Here is a 27,119-nt window from a genome sequence, read left to right as displayed (position 1 = left end):
GGTATCAGCTCTCCACTTTTAGTTGGTATGTACACTTTTTGTAAGCCGCGCATGAAATAACCGCGTCCCCATCGAGACTCGCTCTCGTAACTTGCGAGTGGTGGGTCGCGAAAAAAATCGGAGCGTAGGCCAGTTGGCGAGAGGCTATGGTGGTTTTTCGTGCCCTGGAGTTGTTATCGCACCCAATCGCCAACGTAAGTCCACCCGGGCGCAAAATATACCTCAATAGTGCATGAAATTGCTTCTTACGCGTATGTGGGCGGTCGCGGGAGGGGTGCGTTCGATCGGCGGCGGCCGTTGATCATTCAAATTCTCGCGTTTTTTGGTATTCCTATCTCTCTCCCACCGTACATACATATATATATATATACCCAGTTATGGAGGAGCCAAACGATCGACGGAAGAAAATCGAACGCACCCCTGAGCGATCTCGGAGCTATATATATACTATGTTGGAGTTATCTTCGCACCTAATCGCTAATTGTAAGTAAATGCATGTATGTGTACCTCCGAATATCATAAATAATGCACGAAATTGTTTCTTCAGAGTATGTTGGCGGTCGCGGGTGGAGGGGCGGGAGGGGTGCGTTCGATCGGCGGCGGCCGTTGATCGTTCAAATTCTCGCGTTTTTTAGTATATCTGTCTCTCTCCCACCGTATATACATGTATATACTACAGTTTCGGAGCAGCCAAACGATCGACGGAAGATGCGTATTGAACACATCTGTTACGGTTACAACTATTGTGACTGCAGGTAATGGAAATGATCGGGTCATAGATGTATAATTGAACAAGTATGTGCGAATTATAAGTATTAACGCCCTGTTCAACGATGTTCGCACTGAGGCATATTACTAGCCACCAATTCCTGTGTGCCTTCGCGACCAAACGCGCTAAAGATTCGGATGATCTTATCGGTACTATAGATACCTGCTTATGGTTTTACATATTTCAATTAAAGCGAATAATCTGTAAATGAGTTTAGTTAAAACCATGATAGTAGCCATTGATTTTGCAAGGTTTTTTTTAAAACTTTTTCTGTTTCTCTTTTCAGATTAAGAATAAATGTTTCCTGAAAGAACAAAAAAACAGCACTCAGCGGCTTGGCCGAGATTAAAAGAACAATCTTCTTGGACCAGATGAAGTAGAGTCTCATCAGCGTGTCAGGCCGAATAGCTCGATTTTTGTTGGGATACCCTCCAGGCCAGGATTTTATTTAATTTTTGAGGCATACGTGAGTCAACTGTACCATTTATTTGATTACCTTGAATAAAATTACATACCATTTACATCTCGCATTATCTAAGTACGTCACTAATATATTTTTTCTTTTCCTGCAGTCGTGCAAGTTCGGTTATCTTGAATAGCTGGAATATTTCAAAAGTAAATGGTAATATAAACAAAATTATAATTTTTGCGCTTGAAATACAAGTCTGATGTAATTAGAAGTACAGAAAGATGCGAATTTGTTTCAGTTTATAAGAAACCGGTACTTGGTTGGGACAGTTACTAGCGTAAGAGCCTCCAAGTTACACAACTTCTGCTCAAAGCAAGAGAGGAATTGAAATTGCAGCCACAACATCTCAGAAACACAATACCTTACAACAGTCCGGCCTTTTTAAAAAATGAACAGATGCATACAGGTAACTTAGCAAAATATTTGTAAAGAATAAGTTGTTAAGAAATTGCTTTTCCAGATTCCTTACTCATTTTTTTTTTTTTCCGCAGGTTGAACGCAAATAAAAGTGTTACAGCGGCAAATTCACTCTGCAACCTTTCAAATTGTACTTCTAGAGTAATAGTTTGTTATTTAATAATGCGTAAAGATTACTCTAAACACAATCCGATATCATGCTACACAGAAGAAAATCCAACACTGGCATCTGTTGTTATTCGAAGAAACAAGAAATCTTGTGAATTATGTTGAAATATCGTTAAGATACTTATAAATTTAAATAATCTAAGCAAGGCGCTTAAAAACATAATGTAATTAGACATTAACAAGTTTTAAAATATGGGCATTGTAAAAATGCGCTTTTTCTCAAATATTGTTAACATTCTTCTCGATGTACTTCAATTTGTGGCTGACAACAATTGTTAAATTCTTGACTGTAGTAGCATTTAAATTACGTTCTACTCTACTGCAGCTACGCAGATACGATTCTTCAGAGATGGCGCGTGTGGGAATGGGCAGTGCATTTTGAAACTGTTGCCTAACAAGTTTAAGGTTGGTAGTCGGATTAAGTTTTCTGTTGTTGAACAATTTTTTTATTAATACTGATGATTATAATTTTAAAAAATGCAGATGAATCACTTCAAGGCTATAATTATTGTAATAACATCCATACAAGTTGACAAGTTGTAAGCGCAGCATTGTACACCGCCAGTCAAGTGGTCCTCGTTTCATGTATCACCAGAGTCTTGGTTGCAGTCTATGTGGGGGACGCTGGTTCACGAAGTCGCCCTCTCAATATATGATGAAGTGCCGGCTCATCGACACAACAAAGCGCAGGTGGGTACTCAGATTGGGCATAAATAAATGAAATCGTAAGTTTCTAAGAGTAAGATGAAGGAAACTAGGTCTAATAGATAAACAATTGCGTCTACGACAATGTTAAAACAAGTGATTATTCATGGTACCTTCTTTCGAATGTGAAAATAACGGATCGTAGTTATTAATCGTCTAATTGAATAGTTAAATGCAGTAGTGAGATAAAGTGCAATATCGTACAGTTACTCGCAAATTTTTTTTTTCAATTTTTATTTAAACGAATATGAGTGCAGTAGATGACGATGGTTATTTGTGCAAGTAAAGGATTATTGTTAAATTTTCTATCAGTGCACCGTTTTACTTCTTAATCGTTACTGTACTTGTATGGTTAGTAAAACTGTAAAACGTGATTGTTTTATGCTGCAGTTAAAGTGTTTACATTATGAGATCAACATTTGTTGTATATAATTAGTATTTTATGAGCACTTGTCGTTTATTAATTTTTTGCTTAAGGCTGGGTGTTCATTTTGTAAGATTTATGTCATAATTGAAAAATTGCTTTTATAAATCGAAGAAAAAATAATGAATAGGAACTGTATAAAAGGTGAGACAAAGAGAAGGTAGAAAAATCTATTAGATCATACTAAAACATATGTTGATTACCTTTTTAGTGGTTGGGTCTTCTGTCGCAATAGTATTGTATTAAAAGCAACGTAAATTTTAAATAAATGACCTGTTCAGCATTTAACACATTTGCTGCAGTGGTCCTCTAATCATTGCTAATTTTGATTAAAGCGATTACATTGACATTTCACGAAAATTAAGTAATTTAAGATAGGTTAATTTGTAAAAGCTTGTATTTTATGATGAAAATGTCATTCAGAATTAGAACCAAAATTTGACAAGAATCAACATTTTTTCCAAAATATGAATTAACTAAATCAGATTAATTATTTTTTATAACACAATTTAATTTATCAGGTTTAGAGATTTTTCGTAATTTGTTTGTAAAGACAGTTTTGAAACTTAATAGGGTAAATAGTTATTCTTCTTTATCACGAATTTATTATTTTTTTTTGTTTTGTATAAGCTTTCCTATTTTTTTTAAGCTTATTATGTGTTTAAATATAAAGATTATAATTGGTTCCACATGAGATAAGTGCGAAATTCAGAATTTTTAAAAACTATCTGTTAAGTTTAAATATCTCAAAGTAAACTGTATTTTATAAAAATTTATTTTTACGGTTATTGTAAAAATAATAATTAAAAAAAATTTTTTTTATCACTGTTACAACTATATTGAAAATAACCTCTAGCATCTCGAATTTTATTTAAAAAAAAAATTGTGCTATGAATTAACGTAAAAATAATTTTTTATAACGCAAATCTGTAAATGGTTAGTTTTTTACGTTCAAATCGATAATAATAACGTGAAGTTCTAAAAAAGTTTAAATTTTCGCGCCACTTTCTAACGGGGGTGCTTTCCCCGCCGATACAATCAACCCCTACCCCCCATTCAACATCAACTACGGTCATAATCCGGGACTAGTCAGGCGCCCCTATTATAGAATTCGAGTCGGCGGTTGGACTCGCGAATTTGGCTCAGTGATAAAAAATCCTTCGCCACGAGAGGACGTATAGCCACTAGCCATCCCAGAGTCCAACGGCGCGAAATCACGAATCAATCGATGCTTTGGGTCATCCGCGACGGAAGATTGCCGTTTGTGGATGGTAATAAGGTATCAGCTCTCCACTTTTAGTTGGTATGTACACTTTTTGTAAGCCGCGCATGAAATAACCGCGTCCCCATCGAGACTCGCTCTCGTAACTTGCGAGTGGTGGGTCGCGAAAAAAATCGGAGCGTAGGCCAGTTGGCGAGAGGCTATGGTGGTTTTTCGTGCCCTGGAGTTGTTATCGCACCCAATCGCCAACGTAAGTCCACCCGGGCGCAAAATATACCTCAATAGTGCATGAAATTGCTTCTTACGCGTATGTGGGCGGTCGCGGGAGGGGTGCGTTCGATCGGCGGCGGCCGTTGATCATTCAAATTCTCGCGTTTTTTGGTATTCCTATCTCTCTCCCACCGTACATACATATATATATATATACCCAGTTATGGAGGAGCCAAACGATCGACGGAAGAAAATCGAACGCACCCCTGAGCGATCTCGGAGCTATATATATACTATGTTGGAGTTATCTTCGCACCTAATCGCTAATTGTAAGTAAATGCATGTATGTGTACCTCCGAATATCATAAATAATGCACGAAATTGTTTCTTCAGAGTATGTTGGCGGTCGCGGGTGGAGGGGCGGGAGGGGTGCGTTCGATCGGCGGCGGCCGTTGATCGTTCAAATTCTCGCGTTTTTTAGTATATCTGTCTCTCTCCCACCGTATATACATGTATATACTACAGTTTCGGAGCAGCCAAACGATCGACGGAAGATGCGTATTGAACACATCTGTTACGGTTACAACTATTGTGACTGCAGGTAATGGAAATGATCGGGTCATAGATGTATAATTGAACAAGTATGTGCGAATTATAAGTATTAACGCCCTGTTCAACGATGTTCGCACTGAGGCATATTACTAGCCACCAATTCCTGTGTGCCTTCGCGACCAAACGCGCTAAAGATTCGGATGATCTTATCGGTACTATAGATACCTGCTTATGGTTTTACATATTTCAATTAAAGCGAATAATCTGTAAATGAGTTTAGTTAAAACCATGATAGTAGCCATTGATTTTGCAAGGTTTTTTTTAAAACTTTTTCTGTTTCTCTTTTCAGATTAAGAATAAATGTTTCCTGAAAGAACAAAAAAACAGCACTCAGCGGCTTGGCCGAGATTAAAAGAACAATCTTCTTGGACCAGATGAAGTAGAGTCTCATCAGCGTGTCAGGCCGAATAGCTCGATTTTTGTTGGGATACCCTCCAGGCCAGGATTTTATTTAATTTTTGAGGCATACGTGAGTCAACTGTACCATTTATTTGATTACCTTGAATAAAATTACATACCATTTACATCTCGCATTATCTAAGTACGTCACTAATATATTTTTTCTTTTCCTGCAGTCGTGCAAGTTCGGTTATCTTGAATAGCTGGAATATTTCAAAAGTAAATGGTAATATAAACAAAATTATAATTTTTGCGCTTGAAATACAAGTCTGATGTAATTAGAAGTACAGAAAGATGCGAATTTGTTTCAGTTTAGAAGAAACCGGTACTTGGTTGGGACAGTTACTAGCGTAAGAGCCTCCAAGTTACACAACTTCTGCTCAAAGCAAGAGAGGAATTGAAATTGCAGCCACAACATCTCAGAAACACAATACCTTACAACAGTCCGGCCTTTTTAAAAAATGAACAGATGCATACAGGTAACTTAGCAAAATATTTGTAAAGAATAAGTTGTTAAGAAATTGCTTTTCCAGATTCCTTACTCATTTTTTTTTTTTTCCGCAGGTTGAACGCAAATAAAAGTGTTACAGCGGCAAATTCACTCTGCAACCTTTCAAATTGTACTTCTAGAGTAATAGTTTGTTATTTAATAATGCGTAAAGATTACTCTAAACACAATCCGATATCATGCTACACAGAAGAAAATCCAACACTGGCATCTGTTGTTATTCGAAGAAACAAGAAATCTTGTGAATTATGTTGAAATATCGTTAAGATACTTATAAATTTAAATAATCTAAGCAAGACGCTTAAAAACATAATGTAATTAGACATTAACAAGTTTTAAAATATGGGCATTGTAAAAATGCGCTTTTTCTCAAATATTGTTAACATTCTTCTCGATGTACTTCAATTTGTGGCTGACAACAATTGTTAAATTCTTGACTGTAGTAGCATTTAAATTACGTTCTACTCTACTGCAGCTACGCAGATACGATTCTTCAGAGATGGCGCGTGTGGGAATGGGCAGTGCATTTTGAAACTGTTGCCTAACAAGTTTAAGGTTGGTAGTCGGATTAAGTTTTCTGTTGTTGAACAATTTTTTTATTAATACTGATGATTATAATTTTAAAAAATGCAGATGAATCACTTCAAGGCTATAATTATTGTAATAACATCCATACAAGTTGACAAGTTGTAAGCGCAGCATTGTACACCGCCAGTCAAGTGGTCCTCGTTTCATGTATCACCAGAGTCTTGGTTGCAGTCTATGTGGGGGACGCTGGTTCACGAAGTCGCCCTCTCAATATATGATGAAGTGCCGGCTCATCGACACAACAAAGCGCAGGTGGGTACTCAGATTGGGCATAAATAAATGAAATCGTAAGTTTCTAAGAATAAGATGAAGGAAACTAGGTCTAATAGATAAACAATTGCGTCTACGACAATGTTAAAACAAGTGATTATTCATGGTACCTTCTTTCGAATGTGAAAATAACGGATCGTAGTTATTAATCGTCTAATTGAATAGTTAAATGCAGTAGTGAGATAAAGTGCAATATCGTACAGTTACTCGCAAATTTTTTTTTTCAATTTTTATTTAAACGAATATGAGTGCAGTAGATGACGATGGTTATTTGTGCAAGTAAAGGATTATTGTTAAATTTTCTATCAGTGCACCGTTTTACTTCTTAATCGTTACTGTACTTGTATGGTTAGTAAAACTGTAAAACGTGATTGTTTTATGCTGCAGTTAAAGTGTTTACATTATGAGATCAACATTTGTTGTATATAATTAGTATTTTATGAGCACTTGTCGTTTATTAATTTTTTGCTTAAGGCTGGGTGTTCATTTTGTAAGATTTATGTCATAATTGAAAAATTGCTTTTATAAATCGAAGAAAAAATAATGAATAGGAACTGTATAAAAGGTGAGACAAAGAGAAGGTAGAAAAATCTATTAGATCATACTAAAACATATGTTGATTACCTTTTTAGTGGTTGGGTCTTCTGTCGCAATAGTATTGTATTAAAAGCAACGTAAATTTTAAATAAATGACCTGTTCAGCATTTAACACATTTGCTGCAGTGGTCCTCTAATCATTGCTAATTTTGATTAAAGCGATTACATTGACATTTCACGAAAATTAAGTAATTTAAGATAGGTTAATTTGTAAAAGCTTGTATTTTATGATGAAAATGTCATTCAGAATTAGAACCAAAATTTGACAAGAATCAACATTTTTTCCAAAATATGAATTAACTAAATCAGATTAATTATTTTTTATAACACAATTTAATTTATCAGGTTTAGAGATTTTTCGTAATTTGTTTGTAAAGACAGTTTTGAAACTTAATAGGGTAAATAGTTATTCTTCTTTATCACGAATTTATTATTTTTTTTTGTTTTGTATAAGCTTTCCTATTTTTTTTAAGCTTATTATGTGTTTAAATATAAAGATTATAATTGGTTCCACATGAGATAAGTGCGAAATTCAGAATTTTTAAAAACTATCTGTTAAGTTTAAATATCTCAAAGTAAACTGTATTTTATAAAAATTTATTTTTACGGTTATTGTAAAAATAATAATTAAAAAAAATTTTTTTTATCACTGTTACAACTATATTGAAAATAACCTCTAGCATCTCGAATTTTATTTAAAAAAAAAAATTGTGCTATGAATTAACGTAAAAATAATTTTTTATAACGCAAATCTGTAAATGGTTAGTTTTTTACGTTCAAATCGATAATAACAACGTGAAGTTCTAAAAAATTTTGAATTTTCGCGCCACTTTCTAAGGGGGGTGCTTTCCCCGCCGATACAATCAACCCCTACCCCCCATTCAACATCAACTACGGTTGTAATCCGGGACTAGTCAGGCGCCCCTATTATAGAATTTGAGTCGGCGGTTGGACTCGCGAATTTGGCTCAGTGATAAAAAATCCTTCGCCACGAGAGGACGTATAGCCACTAGCCATCCCAGAGTCCAACGGCGCGAAATCACGAATCAATCGATGCTTTGGGTCATCCGCGACGGAAGATTGCCGTTTGTGGATGGTAATAAGGTATCAGCTCTCCACTTTTAGTTGGTATGTACACTTTTTGTAAGCCGCGCATGAAATAACCGCGTCCCCATCGAGACTCGCTCTCGTAACTTGCGAGTGGTGGGTCGCGAAAAAAATCGGAGCGTAGGCCAGTTGGCGAGAGGCTATGGTGGTTTTTCGTGCCCTGGAGTTGTTATCGCACCCAATCGCCAACGTAAGTCCACCCGGGCGCAAAATATACCTCAATAGTGCATGAAATTGCTTCTTACGCGTATGTGGGCGGTCGCGGGAGGGGTGCGTTCGATCGGCGGCGGCCGTTGATCATTCAAATTCTCGCGTTTTTTGGTATTCCTATCTCTCTCCCACCGTACATACATATATATATATATACCCAGTTATGGAGGAGCCAAACGATCGACGGAAGAAAATCGAACGCACCCCTGAGCGATCTCGGAGCTATATATATACTATGTTGGAGTTATCTTCGCACCTAATCGCTAATTGTAAGTAAATGCATGTATGTGTACCTCCGAATATCATAAATAATGCACGAAATTGTTTCTTCAGAGTATGTTGGCGGTCGCGGGTGGAGGGGCGGGAGGGGTGCGTTCGATCGGCGGCGGCCGTTGATCGTTCAAATTCTCGCGTTTTTTAGTATATCTGTCTCTCTCCCACCGTATATACATGTATATACTACAGTTTCGGAGCAGCCAAACGATCGACGGAAGATGCGTATTGAACACATCTGTTACGGTTACAACTATTGTGACTGCAGGTAATGGAAATGATCGGGTCATAGATGTATAATTGAACAAGTATGTGCGAATTATAAGTATTAACGCCCTGTTCAACGATGTTCGCACTGAGGCATATTACTAGCCACCAATTCCTGTGTGCCTTCGCGACCAAACGCGCTAAAGATTCGGATGATCTTATCGGTACTATAGATACCTGCTTATGGTTTTACATATTTCAATTAAAGCGAATAATCTGTAAATGAGTTTAGTTAAAACCATGATAGTAGCCATTGATTTTGCAAGGTTTTTTTTAAAACTTTTTCTGTTTCTCTTTTCAGATTAAGAATAAATGTTTCCTGAAAGAACAAAAAAACAGCACTCAGCGGCTTGGCCGAGATTAAAAGAACAATCTTCTTGGACCAGATGAAGTAGAGTCTCATCAGCGTGTCAGGCCGAATAGCTCGATTTTTGTTGGGATACCCTCCAGGCCAGGATTTTATTTAATTTTTGAGGCATACGTGAGTCAACTGTACCATTTATTTGATTACCTTGAATAAAATTACATACCATTTACATCTCGCATTATCTAAGTACGTCACTAATATATTTTTTCTTTTCCTGCAGTCGTGCAAGTTCGGTTATCTTGAATAGCTGGAATATTTCAAAAGTAAATGGTAATATAAACAAAATTATAATTTTTGCGCTTGAAATACAAGTCTGATGTAATTAGAAGTACAGAAAGATGCGAATTTGTTTCAGTTTAGAAGAAACCGGTACTTGGTTGGGACAGTTACTAGCGTAAGAGCCTCCAAGTTACACAACTTCTGCTCAAAGCAAGAGAGGAATTGAAATTGCAGCCACAACATCTCAGAAACACAATACCTTACAACAGTCCGGCCTTTTTAAAAAATGAACAGATGCATACAGGTAACTTAGCAAAATATTTGTAAAGAATAAGTTGTTAAGAAATTGCTTTTCCAGATTCCTTACTCATTTTTTTTTTTTTCCGCAGGTTGAACGCAAATAAAAGTGTTACAGCGGCAAATTCACTCTGCAACCTTTCAAATTGTACTTCTAGAGTAATAGTTTGTTATTTAATAATGCGTAAAGATTACTCTAAACACAATCCGATATCATGCTACACAGAAGAAAATCCAACACTGGCATCTGTTGTTATTCGAAGAAACAAGAAATCTTGTGAATTATGTTGAAATATCGTTAAGATACTTATAAATTTAAATAATCTAAGCAAGACGCTTAAAAACATAATGTAATTAGACATTAACAAGTTTTAAAATATGGGCATTGTAAAAATGCGCTTTTTCTCAAATATTGTTAACATTCTTCTCGATGTACTTCAATTTGTGGCTGACAACAATTGTTAAATTCTTGACTGTAGTAGCATTTAAATTACGTTCTACTCTACTGCAGCTACGCAGATACGATTCTTCAGAGATGGCGCGTGTGGGAATGGGCAGTGCATTTTGAAACTGTTGCCTAACAAGTTTAAGGTTGGTAGTCGGATTAAGTTTTCTGTTGTTGAACAATTTTTTTATTAATACTGATGATTATAATTTTAAAAAATGCAGATGAATCACTTCAAGGCTATAATTATTGTAATAACATCCATACAAGTTGACAAGTTGTAAGCGCAGCATTGTACACCGCCAGTCAAGTGGTCCTCGTTTCATGTATCACCAGAGTCTTGGTTGCAGTCTATGTGGGGGACGCTGGTTCACGAAGTCGCCCTCTCAATATATGATGAAGTGCCGGCTCATCGACACAACAAAGCGCAGGTGGGTACTCAGATTGGGCATAAATAAATGAAATCGTAAGTTTCTAAGAATAAGATGAAGGAAACTAGGTCTAATAGATAAACAATTGCGTCTACGACAATGTTAAAACAAGTGATTATTCATGGTACCTTCTTTCGAATGTGAAAATAACGGATCGTAGTTATTAATCGTCTAATTGAATAGTTAAATGCAGTAGTGAGATAAAGTGCAATATCGTACAGTTACTCGCAAATTTTTTTTTTCAATTTTTATTTAAACGAATATGAGTGCAGTAGATGACGATGGTTATTTGTGCAAGTAAAGGATTATTGTTAAATTTTCTATCAGTGCACCGTTTTACTTCTTAATCGTTACTGTACTTGTATGGTTAGTAAAACTGTAAAACGTGATTGTTTTATGCTGCAGTTAAAGTGTTTACATTATGAGATCAACATTTGTTGTATATAATTAGTATTTTATGAGCACTTGTCGTTTATTAATTTTTTGCTTAAGGCTGGGTGTTCATTTTGTAAGATTTATGTCATAATTGAAAAATTGCTTTTATAAATCGAAGAAAAAATAATGAATAGGAACTGTATAAAAGGTGAGACAAAGAGAAGGTAGAAAAATCTATTAGATCATACTAAAACATATGTTGATTACCTTTTTAGTGGTTGGGTCTTCTGTCGCAATAGTATTGTATTAAAAGCAACGTAAATTTTAAATAAATGACCTGTTCAGCATTTAACACATTTGCTGCAGTGGTCCTCTAATCATTGCTAATTTTGATTAAAGCGATTACATTGACATTTCACGAAAATTAAGTAATTTAAGATAGGTTAATTTGTAAAAGCTTGTATTTTATGATGAAAATGTCATTCAGAATTAGAACCAAAATTTGACAAGAATCAACATTTTTTCCAAAATATGAATTAACTAAATCAGATTAATTATTTTTTATAACACAATTTAATTTATCAGGTTTAGAGATTTTTCGTAATTTGTTTGTAAAGACAGTTTTGAAACTTAATAGGGTAAATAGTTATTCTTCTTTATCACGAATTTATTTTTTTTTTTTGTTTTGTATAAGCTTTCCTATTTTTTTTAAGCTTATTATGTGTTTAAATATAAAGATTATAATTGGTTCCACATGAGATAAGTGCGAAATTCAGAATTTTTAAAAACTATCTGTTAAGTTTAAATATCTCAAAGTAAACTGTATTTTATAAAAATTTATTTTTACGGTTATTGTAAAAATAATAATTAAAAAAAATTTTTTTTATCACTGTTACAACTATATTGAAAATAACCTCTAGCATCTCGAATTTTATTTAAAAAAAAAAATTGTGCTATGAATTAACGTAAAAATAATTTTTTATAACGCAAATCTGTAAATGGTTAGTTTTTTACGTTCAAATCGATAATAACAACGTGAAGTTCTAAAAAATTTTGAATTTTCGCGCCACTTTCTAAGGGGGGTGCTTTCCCCGCCGATACAATCAACCCCTACCCCCCATTCAACATCAACTACGGTTGTAATCCGGGACTAGTCAGGCGCCCCTATTATAGAATTCGAGTCGGCGGTTGGACTCGCGAATTTGGCTCAGTGATAAAAAATCCTTCGCCACGAGAGGACGTATAGCCACTAGCCATCCCAGAGTCCAACGGCGCGAAATCACGAATCAATCGATGCTTTGGGTCATCCGCGACGGAAGATTGCCGTTTGTGGATGGTAATAAGGTATCAGCTCTCCACTTTTAGTTGGTATGTACACTTTTTGTAAGCCGCGCATGAAATAACCGCGTCCCCATCGAGACTCGCTCTCGTAACTTGCGAGTGGTGGGTCGCGAAAAAAATCGGAGCGTAGGCCAGTTGGCGAGAGGCTATGGTGGTTTTTCGTGCCCTGGAGTTGTTATCGCACCCAATCGCCAACGTAAGTCCACCCGGGCGCAAAATATACCTCAATAGTGCATGAAATTGCTTCTTACGCGTATGTGGGCGGTCGCGGGAGGGGTGCGTTCGATCGGCGGCGGCCGTTGATCATTCAAATTCTCGCGTTTTTTGGTATTCCTATCTCTCTCCCACCGTACATACATATATATATATATACCCAGTTATGGAGGAGCCAAACGATCGACGGAAGAAAATCGAACGCACCCCTGAGCGATCTCGGAGCTATATATATACTATGTTGGAGTTATCTTCGCACCTAATCGCTAATTGTAAGTAAATGCATGTATGTGTACCTCCGAATATCATAAATAATGCACGAAATTGTTTCTTCAGAGTATGTTGGCGGTCGCGGGTGGAGGGGCGGGAGGGGTGCGTTCGATCGGCGGCGGCCGTTGATCGTTCAAATTCTCGCGTTTTTTAGTATATCTGTCTCTCTCCCACCGTATATACATGTATATACTACAGTTTCGGAGCAGCCAAACGATCGACGGAAGATGCGTATTGAACACATCTGTTACGGTTACAACTATTGTGACTGCAGGTAATGGAAATGATCGGGTCATAGATGTATAATTGAACAAGTATGTGCGAATTATAAGTATTAACGCCCTGTTCAACGATGTTCGCACTGAGGCATATTACTAGCCACCAATTCCTGTGTGCCTTCGCGACCAAACGCGCTAAAGATTCGGATGATCTTATCGGTACTATAGATACCTGCTTATGGTTTTACATATTTCAATTAAAGCGAATAATCTGTAAATGAGTTTAGTTAAAACCATGATAGTAGCCATTGATTTTGCAAGGTTTTTTTTAAAACTTTTTCTGTTTCTCTTTTCAGATTAAGAATAAATGTTTCCTGAAAGAACAAAAAAACAGCACTCAGCGGCTTGGCCGAGATTAAAAGAACAATCTTCTTGGACCAGATGAAGTAGAGTCTCATCAGCGTGTCAGGCCGAATAGCTCGATTTTTGTTGGGATACCCTCCAGGCCAGGATTTTATTTAATTTTTGAGGCATACGTGAGTCAACTGTACCATTTATTTGATTACCTTGAATAAAATTACATACCATTTACATCTCGCATTATCTAAGTACGTCACTAATATATTTTTTCTTTTCCTGCAGTCGTGCAAGTTCGGTTATCTTGAATAGCTGGAATATTTCAAAAGTAAATGGTAATATAAACAAAATTATAATTTTTGCGCTTGAAATACAAGTCTGATGTAATTAGAAGTACAGAAAGATGCGAATTTGTTTCAGTTTAGAAGAAACCGGTACTTGGTTGGGACAGTTACTAGCGTAAGAGCCTCCAAGTTACACAACTTCTGCTCAAAGCAAGAGAGGAATTGAAATTGCAGCCACAACATCTCAGAAACACAATACCTTACAACAGTCCGGCCTTTTTAAAAAATGAACAGATGCATACAGGTAACTTAGCAAAATATTTGTAAAGAATAAGTTGTTAAGAAATTGCTTTTCCAGATTCCTTACTCATTTTTTTTTTTTTCCGCAGGTTGAACGCAAATAAAAGTGTTACAGCGGCAAATTCACTCTGCAACCTTTCAAATTGTACTTCTAGAGTAATAGTTTGTTATTTAATAATGCGTAAAGATTACTCTAAACACAATCCGATATCATGCTACACAGAAGAAAATCCAACACTGGCATCTGTTGTTATTCGAAGAAACAAGAAATCTTGTGAATTATGTTGAAATATCGTTAAGATACTTATAAATTTAAATAATCTAAGCAAGACGCTTAAAAACATAATGTAATTAGACATTAACAAGTTTTAAAATATGGGCATTGTAAAAATGCGCTTTTTCTCAAATATTGTTAACATTCTTCTCGATGTACTTCAATTTGTGGCTGACAACAATTGTTAAATTCTTGACTGTAGTAGCATTTAAATTACGTTCTACTCTACTGCAGCTACGCAGATACGATTCTTCAGAGATGGCGCGTGTGGGAATGGGCAGTGCATTTTGAAACTGTTGCCTAACAAGTTTAAGGTTGGTAGTCGGATTAAGTTTTCTGTTGTTGAACAATTTTTTTATTAATACTGATGATTATAATTTTAAAAAATGCAGATGAATCACTTCAAGGCTATAATTATTGTAATAACATCCATACAAGTTGACAAGTTGTAAGCGCAGCATTGTACACCGCCAGTCAAGTGGTCCTCGTTTCATGTATCACCAGAGTCTTGGTTGCAGTCTATGTGGGGGACGCTGGTTCACGAAGTCGCCCTCTCAATATATGATGAAGTGCCGGCTCATCGACACAACAAAGCGCAGGTGGGTACTCAGATTGGGCATAAATAAATGAAATCGTAAGTTTCTAAGAATAAGATGAAGGAAACTAGGTCTAATAGATAAACAATTGCGTCTACGACAATGTTAAAACAAGTGATTATTCATGGTACCTTCTTTCGAATGTGAAAATAACGGATCGTAGTTATTAATCGTCTAATTGAATAGTTAAATGCAGTAGTGAGATAAAGTGCAATATCGTACAGTTACTCGCAAATTTTTTTTTTCAATTTTTATTTAAACGAATATGAGTGCAGTAGATGACGATGGTTATTTGTGCAAGTAAAGGATTATTGTTAAATTTTCTATCAGTGCACCGTTTTACTTCTTAATCGTTACTGTACTTGTATGGTTAGTAAAACTGTAAAACGTGATTGTTTTATGCTGCAGTTAAAGTGTTTACATTATGAGATCAACATTTGTTGTATATAATTAGTATTTTATGAGCACTTGTCGTTTATTAATTTTTTGCTTAAGGCTGGGTGTTCATTTTGTAAGATTTATGTCATAATTGAAAAATTGCTTTTATAAATCGAAGAAAAAATAATGAATAGGAACTGTATAAAAGGTGAGACAAAGAGAAGGTAGAAAAATCTATTAGATCATACTAAAACATATGTTGATTACCTTTTTAGTGGTTGGGTCTTCTGTCGCAATAGTATTGTATTAAAAGCAACGTAAATTTTAAATAAATGACCTGTTCAGCATTTAACACATTTGCTGCAGTGGTCCTCTAATCATTGCTAATTTTGATTAAAGCGATTACATTGACATTTCACGAAAATTAAGTAATTTAAGATAGGTTAATTTGTAAAAGCTTGTATTTTATGATGAAAATGTCATTCAGAATTAGAACCAAAATTTGACAAGAATCAACATTTTTTCCAAAATATGAATTAACTAAATCAGATTAATTATTTTTTATAACACAATTTAATTTATCAGGTTTAGAGATTTTTCGTAATTTGTTTGTAAAGACAGTTTTGAAACTTAATAGGGTAAATAGTTATTCTTCTTTATCACGAATTTATTATTTTTTTTTGTTTTGTATAAGCTTTCCTATTTTTTTTAAGCTTATTATGTGTTTAAATATAAAGATTATAATTGGTTCCACATGAGATAAGTGCGAAATTCAGAATTTTTAAAAACTATCTGTTAAGTTTAAATATCTCAAAGTAAACTGTATTTTATAAAAATTTATTTTTACGGTTATTGTAAAAATAATAATTAAAAAAAATTTTTTTTATCACTGTTACAACTATATTGAAAATAACCTCTAGCATCTCGAATTTTATTTAAAAAAAAAAATTGTGCTATGAATTAACGTAAAAATAATTTTTTATAACGCAAATCTGTAAATGGTTAGTTTTTTACGTTCAAATCGATAATAACAACGTGAAGTTCTAAAAAATTTTGAATTTTCGCGCCACTTTCTAAGGGGGGTGCTTTCCCCGCCGATACAATCAACCCCTACCCCCCATTCAACATCAACTACGGTTGTAATCCGGGACTAGTCAGGCGCCCCTATTATAGAATTTGAGTCGGCGGTTGGACTCGCGAATTTGGCTCAGTGATAAAAAATCCTTCGCCACGAGAGGACGTATAGCCACTAGCCATCCCAGAGTCCAACGGCGCGAAATCACGAATCAATCGATGCTTTGGGTCATCCGCGACGGAAGATTGCCGTTTGTGGATGGTAATAAGGTATCAGCTCTCCACTTTTAGTTGGTATGTACACTTTTTGTAAGCCGCGCATGAAATAACCGCGTCCCCATCGAGACTCGCTCTCGTAACTTGCGAGTGGTGGGTCGCGAAAAAAATCGGAGCGTAGGCCAGTTGGCGAGAGGCTATGGTGGTTTTTCGTGCCCTGGAGTTGTTATCGCACCCAATCGCCAACGTAAGTCCACCCGGGCGCAAAATATACCTCAATAGTGCATGAAATTGCTTCTTACGCGTATGTGGGCGGTCGCGGGAGGGGTGCGTTCGATCGGCGGCGGCCGTTGATCATTCAAATTCTCGCGTTTTTTGGTATTCCTATCTCTCTCCCACCGTACATACATATATATATATATACCCAGTTATGGAGGAGCCAAACGATCGACGGAAGAAAATCGAACGCACCCCTGAGCGATCTCGGAGCTATATATATACTATGTTGGAGTTATCTTCGCACCTAATCGCTAATTGTAAGTAAATGCATGTATGTGTACCTCCGAATATCATAAATAATGCACGAAATTGTTTCTTCAGAGTATGTTGGCGGTCGCGGGTGGAGGGGCGGGAGGGGTGCGTTCGATCGGCGGCGGCCGTTGATCGTTCAAATTCTCGCGTTTTTTAGTATATCTGTCTCTCTCCCACCGTATATACATGTATATACTACAGTTTCGGAGCAGCCAAACGATCGACGGAAGATGCGTATTGAACACATCTGTTACGGTTACAACTATTGTGACTGCAGGTAATGGAAATGATCGGGTCATAGATGTATAATTGAACAAGTATGTGCGAATTATAAGTATTAACGCCCTGTTCAACGATGTTCGCACTGAGGCATATTACTAGCCACCAATTCCTGTGTGCCTTCGCGACCAAACGCGCTAAAGATTCGGATGATCTTATCGGTACTATAGATACCTGCTTATGGTTTTACATATTTCAATTAAAGCGAATAATCTGTAAATGAGTTTAGTTAAAACCATGATAGTAGCCATTGATTTTGCAAGGTTTTTTTTAAAACTTTTTCTGTTTCTCTTTTCAGATTAAGAATAAATGTTTCCTGAAAGAACAAAAAAACAGCACTCAGCGGCTTGGCCGAGATTAAAAGAACAATCTTCTTGGACCAGATGAAGTAGAGTCTCATCAGCGTGTCAGGCCGAATAGCTCGATTTTTGTTGGGATACCCTCCAGGCCAGGATTTTATTTAATTTTTGAGGCATACGTGAGTCAACTGTACCATTTATTTGATTACCTTGAATAAAATTACATACCATTTACATCTCGCATTATCTAAGTACGTCACTAATATATTTTTTCTTTTCCTGCAGTCGTGCAAGTTCGGTTATCTTGAATAGCTGGAATATTTCAAAAGTAAATGGTAATATAAACAAAATTATAATTTTTGCGCTTGAAATACAAGTCTGATGTAATTAGAAGTACAGAAAGATGCGAATTTGTTTCAGTTTAGAAGAAACCGGTACTTGGTTGGGACAGTTACTAGCGTAAGAGCCTCCAAGTTACACAACTTCTGCTCAAAGCAAGAGAGGAATTGAAATTGCAGCCACAACATCTCAGAAACACAATACCTTACAACAGTCCGGCCTTTTTAAAAAATGAACAGATGCATACAGGTAACTTAGCAAAATATTTGTAAAGAATAAGTTGTTAAGAAATTGCTTTTCCAGATTCCTTACTCATTTTTTTTTTTTTCCGCAGGTTGAACGCAAATAAAAGTGTTACAGCGGCAAATTCACTCTGCAACCTTTCAAATTGTACTTCTAGAGTAATAGTTTGTTATTTAATAATGCGTAAAGATTACTCTAAACACAATCCGATATCATGCTACACAGAAGAAAATCCAACACTGGCATCTGTTGTTATTCGAAGAAACAAGAAATCTTGTGAATTATGTTGAAATATCGTTAAGATACTTATAAATTTAAATAATCTAAGCAAGACGCTTAAAAACATAATGTAATTAGACATTAACAAGTTTTAAAATATGGGCATTGTAAAAATGCGCTTTTTCTCAAATATTGTTAACATTCTTCTCGATGTACTTCAATTTGTGGCTGACAACAATTGTTAAATTCTTGACTGTAGTAGCATTTAAATTACGTTCTACTCTACTGCAGCTACGCAGATACGATTCTTCAGAGATGGCGCGTGTGGGAATGGGCAGTGCATTTTGAAACTGTTGCCTAACAAGTTTAAGGTTGGTAGTCGGATTAAGTTTTCTGTTGTTGAACAATTTTTTTATTAATACTGATGATTATAATTTTAAAAAATGCAGATGAATCACTTCAAGGCTATAATTATTGTAATAACATCCATACAAGTTGACAAGTTGTAAGCGCAGCATTGTACACCGCCAGTCAAGTGGTCCTCGTTTCATGTATCACCAGAGTCTTGGTTGCAGTCTATGTGGGGGACGCTGGTTCACGAAGTCGCCCTCTCAATATATGATGAAGTGCCGGCTCATCGACACAACAAAGCGCAGGTGGGTACTCAGATTGGGCATAAATAAATGAAATCGTAAGTTTCTAAGAATAAGATGAAGGAAACTAGGTCTAATAGATAAACAATTGCGTCTACGACAATGTTAAAACAAGTGATTATTCATGGTACCTTCTTTCGAATGTGAAAATAACGGATCGTAGTTATTAATCGTCTAATTGAATAGTTAAATGCAGTAGTGAGATAAAGTGCAATATCGTACAGTTACTCGCAAATTTTTTTTTTCAATTTTTATTTAAACGAATATGAGTGCAGTAGATGACGATGGTTATTTGTGCAAGTAAAGGATTATTGTTAAATTTTCTATCAGTGCACCGTTTTACTTCTTAATCGTTACTGTACTTGTATGGTTAGTAAAACTGTAAAACGTGATTGTTTTATGCTGCAGTTAAAGTGTTTACATTATGAGATCAACATTTGTTGTATATAATTAGTATTTTATGAGCACTTGTCGTTTATTAATTTTTTGCTTAAGGCTGGGTGTTCATTTTGTAAGATTTATGTCATAATTGAAAAATTGCTTTTATAAATCGAAGAAAAAATAATGAATAGGAACTGTATAAAAGGTGAGACAAAGAGAAGGTAGAAAAATCTATTAGATCATACTAAAACATATGTTGATTACCTTTTTAGTGGTTGGGTCTTCTGTCGCAATAGTATTGTATTAAAAGCAACGTAAATTTTAAATAAATGACCTGTTCAGCATTTAACACATTTGCTGCAGTGGTCCTCTAATCATTGCTAATTTTGATTAAAGCGATTACATTGACATTTCACGAAAATTAAGTAATTTAAGATAGGTTAATTTGTAAAAGCTTGTATTTTATGATGAAAATGTCATTCAGAATTAGAACCAAAATTTGACAAGAATCAACATTTTTTCCAAAATATGAATTAACTAAATCAGATTAATTATTTTTTATAACACAATTTAATTTATCAGGTTTAGAGATTTTTCGTAATTTGTTTGTAAAGACAGTTTTGAAACTTAATAGGGTAAATAGTTATTCTTCTTTATCACGAATTTATTTTTTTTTTTTGTTTTGTATAAGCTTTCCTATTTTTTTTAAGCTTATTATGTGTTTAAATATAAAGATTATAATTGGTTCCACATGAGATAAGTGCGAAATTCAGAATTTTTAAAAACTATCTGTTAAGTTTAAATATCTCAAAGTAAACTGTATTTTATAAAAATTTATTTTTACGGTTATTGTAAAAATAATAATTAAAAAAAATTTTTTTTATCACTGTTACAACTATATTGAAAATAACCTCTAGCATCTCGAATTTTATTTAAAAAAAAAAATTGTGCTATGAATTAACGTAAAAATAATTTTTTATAACGCAAATCTGTAAATGGTTAGTTTTTTACGTTCAAATCGATAATAACAACGTGAAGTTCTAAAAAATTTTGAATTTTCGCGCCACTTTCTAAGGGGGGTGCTTTCCCCGCCGATACAATCAACCCCTACCCCCCATTCAACATCAACTACGGTTGTAATCCGGGACTAGTCAGGCGCCCCTATTATAGAATTTGAGTCGGCGGTTGGACTCGCGAATTTGGCTCAGTGATAAAAAATCCTTCGCCACGAGAGGACGTATAGCCACTAGCCATCCCAGAGTCCAACGGCGCGAAATCACGAATCAATCGATGCTTTGGGTCATCCGCGACGGAAGATTGCCGTTTGTGGATGGTAATAAGGTATCAGCTCTCCACTTTTAGTTGGTATGTACACTTTTTGTAAGCCGCGCATGAAATAACCGCGTCCCCATCGAGACTCGCTCTCGTAACTTGCGAGTGGTGGGTCGCGAAAAAAATCGGAGCGTAGGCCAGTTGGCGAGAGGCTATGGTGGTTTTTCGTGCCCTGGAGTTGTTATCGCACCCAATCGCCAACGTAAGTCCACCCGGGCGCAAAATATACCTCAATAGTGCATGAAATTGCTTCTTACGCGTATGTGGGCGGTCGCGGGAGGGGTGCGTTCGATCGGCGGCGGCCGTTGATCATTCAAATTCTCGCGTTTTTTGGTATTCCTATCTCTCTCCCACCGTACATACATATATATATATATACCCAGTTATGGAGGAGCCAAACGATCGACGGAAGAAAATCGAACGCACCCCTGAGCGATCTCGGAGCTATATATATACTATGTTGGAGTTATCTTCGCACCTAATCGTTAATTGTAAGTAAATGCATGTATGTGTACCTCCGAATATCATAAATAATGCACGAAATTGTTTCTTCAGAGTATGTTGGCGGTCGCGGGTGGAGGGGCGGGAGGGGTGCGTTCGATCGGCGGCGGCCGTTGATCGTTCAAATTCTCGCGTTTTTTAGTATATCTGTCTCTCTCCCACCGTATATACATGTATATACTACAGTTTCGGAGCAGCCAAACGATCGACGGAAGATGCGTATTGAACACATCTGTTACGGTTACAACTATTGTGACTGCAGGTAATGGAAATGATCGGGTCATAGATGTATAATTGAACAAGTATGTGCGAATTATAAGTATTAACGCCCTGTTCAACGATGTTCGCACTGAGGCATATTACTAGCCACCAATTCCTGTGTGCCTTCGCGACCAAACGCGCTAAAGATTCGGATGATCTTATCGGTACTATAGATACCTGCTTATGGTTTTACATATTTCAATTAAAGCGAATAATCTGTAAATGAGTTTAGTTAAAACCATGATAGTAGCCATTGATTTTGCAAGGTTTTTTTTAAAACTTTTTCTGTTTCTCTTTTCAGATTAAGAATAAATGTTTCCTGAAAGAACAAAAAAACAGCACTCAGCGGCTTGGCCGAGATTAAAAGAACAATCTTCTTGGACCAGATGAAGTAGAGTCTCATCAGCGTGTCAGGCCGAATAGCTCGATTTTTGTTGGGATACCCTCCAGGCCAGGATTTTATTTAATTTTTGAGGCATACGTGAGTCAACTGTACCATTTATTTGATTACCTTGAATAAAATTACATACCATTTACATCTCGCATTATCTAAGTACGTCACTAATATATTTTTTCTTTTCCTGCAGTCGTGCAAGTTCGGTTATCTTGAATAGCTGGAATATTTCAAAAGTAAATGGTAATATAAACAAAATTATAATTTTTGCGCTTGAAATACAAGTCTGATGTAATTAGAAGTACAGAAAGATGCGAATTTGTTTCAGTTTAGAAGAAACCGGTACTTGGTTGGGACAGTTACTAGCGTAAGAGCCTCCAAGTTACACAACTTCTGCTCAAAGCAAGAGAGGAATTGAAATTGCAGCCACAACATCTCAGAAACACAATACCTTACAACAGTCCGGCCTTTTTAAAAAATGAACAGATGCATACAGGTAACTTAGCAAAATATTTGTAAAGAATAAGTTGTTAAGAAATTGCTTTTCCAGATTCCTTACTCATTTTTTTTTTTTTCCGCAGGTTGAACGCAAATAAAAGTGTTACAGCGGCAAATTCACTCTGCAACCTTTCAAATTGTACTTCTAGAGTAATAGTTTGTTATTTAATAATGCGTAAAGATTACTCTAAACACAATCCGATATCATGCTACACAGAAGAAAATCCAACACTGGCATCTGTTGTTATTCGAAGAAACAAGAAATCTTGTGAATTATGTTGAAATATCGTTAAGATACTTATAAATTTAAATAATCTAAGCAAGACGCTTAAAAACATAATGTAATTAGACATTAACAAGTTTTAAAATATGGGCATTGTAAAAATGCGCTTTTTCTCAAATATTGTTAACATTCTTCTCGATGTACTTCAATTTGTGGCTGACAACAATTGTTAAATTCTTGACTGTAGTAGCATTTAAATTACGTTCTACTCTACTGCAGCTACGCAGATACGATTCTTCAGAGATGGCGCGTGTGGGAATGGGCAGTGCATTTTGAAACTGTTGCCTAACAAGTTTAAGGTTGGTAGTCGGATTAAGTTTTCTGTTGTTGAACAATTTTTTTATTAATACTGATGATTATAATTTTAAAAAATGCAGATGAATCACTTCAAGGCTATAATTATTGTAATAACATCCATACAAGTTGACAAGTTGTAAGCGCAGCATTGTACACCGCCAGTCAAGTGGTCCTCGTTTCATGTATCACCAGAGTCTTGGTTGCAGTCTATGTGGGGGACGCTGGTTCACGAAGTCGCCCTCTCAATATATGATGAAGTGCCGGCTCATCGACACAACAAAGCGCAGGTGGGTACTCAGATTGGGCATAAATAAATGAAATCGTAAGTTTCTAAGAATAAGATGAAGGAAACTAGGTCTAATAGATAAACAATTGCGTCTACGACAATGTTAAAACAAGTGATTATTCATGGTACCTTCTTTCGAATGTGAAAATAACGGATCGTAGTTATTAATCGTCTAATTGAATAGTTAAATGCAGTAGTGAGATAAAGTGCAATATCGTACAGTTACTCGCAAATTTTTTTTTTCAATTTTTATTTAAACGAATATGAGTGCAGTAGATGACGATGGTTATTTGTGCAAGTAAAGGATTATTGTTAAATTTTCTATCAGTGCACCGTTTTACTTCTTAATCGTTACTGTACTTGTATGGTTAGTAAAACTGTAAAACGTGATTGTTTTATGCTGCAGTTAAAGTGTTTACATTATGAGATCAACATTTGTTGTATATAATTAGTATTTTATGAGCACTTGTCGTTTATTAATTTTTTGCTTAAGGCTGGGTGTTCATTTTGTAAGATTTATGTCATAATTGAAAAATTGCTTTTATAAATCGAAGAAAAAATAATGAATAGGAACTGTATAAAAGGTGAGACAAAGAGAAGGTAGAAAAATCTATTAGATCATACTAAAACATATGTTGATTACCTTTTTAGTGGTTGGGTCTTCTGTCGCAATAGTATTGTATTAAAAGCAACGTAAATTTTAAATAAATGACCTGTTCAGCATTTAACACATTTGCTGCAGTGGTCCTCTAATCATTGCTAATTTTGATTAAAGCGATTACATTGACATTTCACGAAAATTAAGTAATTTAAGATAGGTTAATTTGTAAAAGCTTGTATTTTATGATGAAAATGTCATTCAGAATTAGAACCAAAATTTGACAAGAATCAACATTTTTTCCAAAATATGAATTAACTAAATCAGATTAATTATTTTTTATAACACAATTTAATTTATCAGGTTTAGAGATTTTTCGTAATTTGTTTGTAAAGACAGTTTTGAAACTTAATAGGGTAAATAGTTATTCTTCTTTATCACGAATTTATTTTTTTTTTTTGTTTTGTATAAGCTTTCCTATTTTTTTTAAGCTTATTATGTGTTTAAATATAAAGATTATAATTGGTTCCACATGAGATAAGTGCGAAATTCAGAATTTTTAAAAACTATCTGTTAAGTTTAAATATCTCAAAGTAAACTGTATTTTATAAAAATTTATTTTTACGGTTATTGTAAAAATAATAATTAAAAAAAATTTTTTTTATCACTGTTACAACTATATTGAAAATAACCTCTAGCATCTCGAATTTTATTTAAAAAAAAAAATTGTGCTATGAATTAACGTAAAAATAATTTTTTATAACGCAAATCTGTAAATGGTTAGTTTTTTACGTTCAAATCGATAATAACAACGTGAAGTTCTAAAAAATTTTGAATTTTCGCGCCACTTTCTAAGGGGGGTGCTTTCCCCGCCGATACAATCAACCCCTACCCCCCATTCAACATCAACTACGGTTGTAATCCGGGACTAGTCAGGCGCCCCTATTATAGAATTTGAGTCGGCGGTTGGACTCGCGAATTTGGCTCAGTGATAAAAAATCCTTCGCCACGAGAGGACGTATAGCCACTAGCCATCCCAGAGTCCAACGGCGCGAAATCACGAATCAATCGATGCTTTGGGTCATCCGCGACGGAAGATTGCCGTTTGTGGATGGTAATAAGGTATCAGCTCTCCACTTTTAGTTGGTATGTACACTTTTTGTAAGCCGCGCATGAAATAACCGCGTCCCCATCGAGACTCGCTCTCGTAACTTGCGAGTGGTGGGTCGCGAAAAAAATCGGAGCGTAGGCCAGTTGGCGAGAGGCTATGGTGGTTTTTCGTGCCCTGGAGTTGTTATCGCACCCAATCGCCAACGTAAGTCCACCCGGGCGCAAAATATACCTCAATAGTGCATGAAATTGCTTCTTACGCGTATGTGGGCGGTCGCGGGAGGGGTGCGTTCGATCGGCGGCGGCCGTTGATCATTCAAATTCTCGCGTTTTTTGGTATTCCTATCTCTCTCCCACCGTACATACATATATATATATATACCCAGTTATGGAGGAGCCAAACGATCGACGGAAGAAAATCGAACGCACCCCTGAGCGATCTCGGAGCTATATATATACTATGTTGGAGTTATCTTCGCACCTAATCGCTAATTGTAAGTAAATGCATGTATGTGTACCTCCGAATATCATAAATAATGCACGAAATTGTTTCTTCAGAGTATGTTGGCGGTCGCGGGTGGAGGGGCGGGAGGGGTGCGTTCGATCGGCGGCGGCCGTTGATCGTTCAAATTCTCGCGTTTTTTAGTATATCTGTCTCTCTCCCACCGTATATACATGTATATACTACAGTTTCGGAGCAGCCAAACGATCGACGGAAGATGCGTATTGAACACATCTGTTACGGTTACAACTATTGTGACTGCAGGTAATGGAAATGATCGGGTCATAGATGTATAATTGAACAAGTATGTGCGAATTATAAGTATTAACGCCCTGTTCAACGATGTTCGCACTGAGGCATATTACTAGCCACCAATTCCTGTGTGCCTTCGCGACCAAACGCGCTAAAGATTCGGATGATCTTATCGGTACTATAGATACCTGCTTATGGTTTTACATATTTCAATTAAAGCGAATAATCTGTAAATGAGTTTAGTTAAAACCATGATAGTAGCCATTGATTTTGCAAGGTTTTTTTTAAAACTTTTTCTGTTTCTCTTTTCAGATTAAGAATAAATGTTTCCTGAAAGAACAAAAAAACAGCACTCAGCGGCTTGGCCGAGATTAAAAGAACAATCTTCTTGGACCAGATGAAGTAGAGTCTCATCAGCGTGTCAGGCCGAATAGCTCGATTTTTGTTGGGATACCCTCCAGGCCAGGATTTTATTTAATTTTTGAGGCATACGTGAGTCAACTGTACCATTTATTTGATTACCTTGAATAAAATTACATACCATTTACATCTCGCATTATCTAAGTACGTCACTAATATATTTTTTCTTTTCCTGCAGTCGTGCAAGTTCGGTTATCTTGAATAGCTGGAATATTTCAAAAGTAAATGGTAATATAAACAAAATTATAATTTTTGCGCTTGAAATACAAGTCTGATGTAATTAGAAGTACAGAAAGATGCGAATTTGTTTCAGTTTAGAAGAAACCGGTACTTGGTTGGGACAGTTACTAGCGTAAGAGCCTCCAAGTTACACAACTTCTGCTCAAAGCAAGAGAGGAATTGAAATTGCAGCCACAACATCTCAGAAACACAATACCTTACAACAGTCCGGCCTTTTTAAAAAATGAACAGATGCATACAGGTAACTTAGCAAAATATTTGTAAAGAATAAGTTGTTAAGAAATTGCTTTTCCAGATTCCTTACTCATTTTTTTTTTTTTCCGCAGGTTGA

General features: G+C 35.8%; 1 protein-coding gene across 2 annotated transcripts in view; it reads right to left on the bottom strand.

Annotated features, from left to right (window-relative positions):
• Window positions 1–27,119, bottom strand: part of sfl (N-deacetylase and N-sulfotransferase sfl) — a 148,760-nt gene that overhangs the window by 100,808 nt on the left and 20,833 nt on the right. The gene's annotated exons all lie outside the window — the stretch shown is intronic.

The sequence above is a fragment of the Copidosoma floridanum genome, unplaced genomic scaffold, assembly GCF_036245765.1.
Source record: "Copidosoma floridanum isolate Cflo_tuat_1 unplaced genomic scaffold, Cflo_Japanese_pri ptg000001l, whole genome shotgun sequence".
Classification (NCBI taxonomy): Eukaryota; Metazoa; Arthropoda; class Insecta; order Hymenoptera; family Encyrtidae; genus Copidosoma; species Copidosoma floridanum.
This window is presented reverse-complemented; position numbering and strand designations above follow the sequence as displayed.